This window comes from Lactuca sativa, chromosome 4, assembly GCF_002870075.4.
Source record: "Lactuca sativa cultivar Salinas chromosome 4, Lsat_Salinas_v11, whole genome shotgun sequence".
NCBI classification, from domain to species: Eukaryota; Viridiplantae; Streptophyta; class Magnoliopsida; order Asterales; family Asteraceae; genus Lactuca; species Lactuca sativa.
In genome coordinates this window covers 389,205,515-389,211,161 of record NC_056626.2, presented here as the reverse complement: position 1 = coordinate 389,211,161, position 5,647 = coordinate 389,205,515, and positions in this window count along the sequence as shown.

The following is a 5,647-nucleotide window of genomic DNA, read 5'->3' as shown; positions in this document are numbered from 1 at the left end:
AGTGATCCTTCACTTGATGATACTTGAGAGAGAATGGGTAGTTCACGACCAAGAGGAGAATAAGTGAAGGATAGTGGCAAAACTTCATCCATAAAGGCGGGGTTCACGGCCGTGAACACTGACCTTGGCCGTGAACCTCACTTGTTGGGGTTTTATGGCTCTTATGATGTTCTAGGCTCTTGTTCTTACGTGGTTCACTTGCTAACACACAATCCTTGAGTGTACTAGGCTTAAAAATTATTAAAATGACCCTTAATAAGGCTGAAAGGTAATAGAAACAAGTCTGATTTTTGATTGATTGGATTCACTTTACAAGATAGGAATTTACGGGTTGTCACATCATCCCCCCGTTAGATGGAATTTCGTCCCGAAATTAGCTTTCTTAGAAGTACTCCTGGGGTTGTGCTCCTCTGAATGGCAGAATACCCACTCGTAGACATGGGCAACTTTGCCCTGACACTCATGATAAGATTCATAGCTCATCCATCTATCATCACATCGTGTATACAAGTCGTATATAATTAAGATTAGTAAGATGGTCGAATGTGCAACTCTGCCCCAGGTCCACAACCAAAAAAGGAACAGGATTTAGGGCAGAAACACACATACTTAATCCACATAATCATGATTATATACCACTCTCGTGTATACACTTAATAGTGATAAGTGAGCTGTATTCGTCCTTAGCCTTTGTGTCTGAACTTGATCTGTTGGACGAGTGGTAGTTCAGGAAGGTATGTTGAGTATACGGTGGCAAGGTTTTGGAGGACAAGGTACTCATCGCATGAGTACTTCGGGGTTTAGAAGACAAGAGACAATACTGAGGTATGGGTCTGGTTGTCGTTACGAATGAAGAGGGTTTCATTAAATTGTCATTTAGTGTGTTGGGTTTTCGAAACACATGAACCTGGTATGGTGAGGACCACACCAATCCATGACGAATGATGAAGAAGGACTCTTTATAGAAACAAATGTTAGGCCGATTTGAAAGAAACGTTTGTTATACAATGGTGTATTCCGAGTGTGCTCGACAATGCATTCTGGGTAGACTTTCTAGTGCTTTCTGTTTTCCCCTTGATATTACCACTACCACAAATCATACCGCAATGAGCGAGTACTGACTGTGAAAGTTCTTTTATAACTAGTGTCGATACTTTATATTACGATCCTCCTTGGTACCTCTATGATCACCTGGCATATACAAGTTATGTATAATTAATATGAATAAGACGGTCGACTAAGTGACTCTGTCCTAAATCCACAACCAAACAAGGAACAATAATTAAAGCGGAATCAATAACTCTAAGTCTACAAAATCTTTGCTATGCACAACCCTGATGTACATACTAAGCCATCATAGCTCACCTGTACGGACCTTTAGTTCTGTTATGAATGTTGTGACTTGTTCAAAAGAGTGAGTTATTATAGTTACTTTTAATATCACCAATTTTAATCTAATATTAAATATAAATTAAGTTTTAGAGTAATTGTTTTATTTTGAAGACGTATCGCTGGTTGTTGGTGACTCCGGGGTAGTTTCTACTGCGGTGATCATCAGAATTCGTCCATCCCCGCCTGAGTTCTTCGTTATTGGGCAGTCCTCTTGTAGTGACCATGCCTGGTTTATTTCTACTCTGGGGACTTGGGAGATCGGTTGTGTCGGCGCCCTGCAGAAATGGGCAGTGTGCCCCTTCCTACGGCAATTCATGCACTGTATTTCCCAACATACATACTCCTGTATGGTGGTAGTTACACTTATCACACTTCAGGAGAGTTCCAGCATATCGACTGGTAGGTGCTGGAGTAGCAGGTGTTGTGGCGGCGTATACAGTAACCATTTGTTGCTCCTATGGGGTTTCCTGTGTTGTGCGCTCCTTCCTCTTTTTCCCTGACTTTCGTTTATAGTTCCCTTCCTTTTATTGCTCAGGAACAGGGACAACCACGCTATAGCGAACTCCATGGTCAATGAGTCTCTGGGCCAGGCGTTTGGCACTATCGAAGGTTGTTGGATTAGAAGACAGTACATCCCCCTGAATCGGGTTAGATAACCACCAGACGTACTTTTCTATCATCTTGCTCTCCGGGGTAACCATCCCGGGGCACAGTGCTGCCAGGTCGATAAAACTTTTAGTGTAGGTCACTATGTCTGATCCGACCATTGTATGCTCCCATAGCTCTTGTTCCAGCTTTTGAACTTCGCCCCTTGAGCAGTATTCTTCCAACATCATCTCTTTTGTGTTCTCCCAACCTATCGAGTTATCTACTGATAGGGTCAGTGACTTAACATGGCTATTCCACCATGTTAGAGATTTTTTAGAGAAGGTACATGCAGCAAACTTCACTTTGCTCCCTTTTGGGCACAGACAGATTTCAAAGACCGACTCTGTTTTCTCGAACCACCGCATCAGAGCAATGCCTCCCCCATTTCCATTAAAGGATTTGAGTTTGCAGTTCATGAAGTCCTTATACGAACACTCCCGTGGGAGTCCGGGAGTAACTCCGGAGATAGTTAAGTAGGTACCGCTACCAGATCCACTAGTACTACTTGCACGAATGTGAGTCATAGCAGTTGTTACCGTGACCGTTATCGCTACTTGGAGAGCAGCAGGATCGAATTCTGGTGGTGGATTCTTTGTTGTACTATTGGCCATGCTCCATACAAGTCTACCGTGAGGCATCTTTTACTAAAAAGAATACAAAGATGAGACGGAAATAAGTCTATACCAGTGGATGATAAGCCGAAAGCTGAATGACAAAGTTATCCTAGTTCTGAATGTATCTGGTTCTGACTTTCATAGGGTTCTGGAAGCAAATCATAAAGGGAGTCTATATACAAATAAACTTTATGAATCAGAAGTGGCTATCCTCGAATGAATCTTTGTGAATTGTATATACATTACTAGTTGCACAAAAGAGAAATAATCCTAACACATAGTGTGAGTAGTGTATTCACTAGGTCACTAAGTCAATTAAGATTATTATGTATTAGTGTGACGCATAGGACGTTTTGGTTTCTTCAGCTGATCCCTCCTTGGAAAACTCCTCTTAAATCTCTTTTTGTTTCTCGTTGACTCCTCTGCTAACTGCTATGATGGAGTGGTTATCTTTATTTGGGTTTGTCGTTCGAGAATGGAAATGTCTGAAGAATCTATGAGATTAAGTGAAACATTATGGCGTGATCCTTACCGGGTCCTCCTATAATTGCGTAGTGTATACAAGTTGTATATAATTTAAGATTAAATAGACCTTCGAATAAGTGATCCTAATCTAAAACCACAACCAAACAAGGAACAGGAAGTAGAGCAAAGATCATAAATTCTAAGTCTATAAAATCTCAATTATATAAAACCTTGCAAGTACACACTCCTGAATTATAGACCTACCAGAAGGGTCTTGAAATTATCACATAAGTTATTGATATTGCCTAAAATACTCCTATAGTATTTTAATGTAATGAACTTGGTATGTTTTATACCTGTTGTTGTCTTATAGTATCATAAAATAGTCCCATAGTATTTTAAATTATTGTTCTGATCTAAAAATCCTTCGTATATAGAGTTAGGTAAGTTTTAAGACTGTTGCAACACCACATCACTCCCAAACATATGTTGGTTGTATCTCAAATAAATATAGTTCATCAAGCTATATTGATCCCAAATATGATTACATAACTGCCCAAGTTTGCCGTAGTGTCCAACCTTTAAATACTTCTGTTATGTTAACTCCTCTCTTTATACATGTTCTAGTATATGTATATATGTAGAAGCATGTACATATAGTTTTATAAGAATATTGTTATATCTTAAAATATACTTTTAGTCAGCGCACTTCGACCCCATTGTATTTATAGTTGTATATCTTTTATAGGTCGATATACTTACTTCACTATAAACAATGCTCTGATACCAATCAGTCACACCCCCAAACCGAAACATCGGAAACATTCGGGGGCGGAAGACGTCATATATAGTATCACAACACATGCATCATAGTAATCAAAGTAACAAATAACCATTGCATTAATAGGAAAGTGTTTACAATGTATGTGATTCACAACAGATTGACTCCAAAATAAATAACAAAATAAACACGAAGCTACTATACTCCATCTTCTAAATCCCAGTTCGCGTACCTATCTACAAGTTCCCTGAGAATACAAGTTCTTTTGAAAGAGTAGATCAACATTTAAGCTAGTGAGTTCATAAGTATTTTAGTTATGAAAAGTAAACTGTAAGTTCTTTTAGAAAAGTTCGTCTGTTCCTCCAGAAAATCCTATATTTTTTGATGTGATGAATGAAAGTAAAAATGACTTTACAACTCCTTTTATGAGTACTAAGTGGATACAGGTTACATACCATTTAGAGTAAACAGACAATCGATTGTGTGAATCTTCCCTAAGCCCACAACCAAACAAGGAACAGGGAGTGAGGCAGAAGTCACACATCCCGTTGTTTTTTAGATCTCCACTGTATATAACCCTGGCATATTCATTTGGTACTTACGGAGTTAACTGTAATAGTTCTTTATATTTGATGAAAACATTCTTTAAGAAAATCATATATTTCCTTTAGTAAAAATGGTAACCATAATAGTTCCTTCCATAATCACTTAGTATATACTAGCTATATATAATCTAATGTCGAACGGACAGTTAAATGGGTGAATCCGCCCTAAGCCCACAACCAAACAAGGAACAAGAAGCAAGGCGGAAAGCACACACCCAACTGCCTATCGGATATTAGTTATATAGAACCCTGATGTATAAACTAAGGTATTATAGAATTAACCACTAAAGGTCCTTTAAGTTATACTGGTTTAATAAAATAAATTAAACCATTTACTAATAAGTTTCTAGTTTAGCCTACTAAATGTTATATCTGAAAGTATGTTTTTGTACTAGAAAATGGTATATTGAATTTGTATGCTATGACCTAACCCATACCTAATACTCCTTATGATTACTTGGTGTGTGTGTGTGTGTGTATATATATATATATATATATATATATATATATATATCTAAGATCGAATAGATAGTAGATTGGGTGAATCTGATCTAAGCACACAACCAAAGAAGGAATAGGAAATAAAGGGGAAAGCACTCATCCTACTGTCTGTTGGACCCGATTAATATATATCTCTGATGTATCCACTAAGGAATCATAAAGTTAGCATTACAAGCCCCCTTCTTACTGAATGTACTAAGACTCGACTGTTCAGTTTGTCTTTTGTGATGTTGCATGTTTTCCCAACTTTATGACTATCTTTACTAGAAAGTAGTTTGCATTAAATTTTATGTGAGAAGGTCACTGTATGAATGAAATGTTAAAATGAAAGTGTACAGTAATGTTGTACAAAGTAACTACTGCAGAATTAACTACCTTAAAACCAATTTGTTAATTAAGGTTAAAATGTGATGTGGTTATAACCATATTCATTGACGACTGTTTAATACGACGACCTACCAGCGTCGAAACTGATGTGACATTTGTCACCGCTTGGCCTGCTGGCCAAACTGTAGCCAACAGTCGGGATGCGGGATTGTCAATCTCATATAGATCTATACACACAATGCCTGCTCTCCCTCCAAGAGACTCTGGTTACAAAACACGACATAACAGGTATATTGATATGCCGTGAAGTAGTG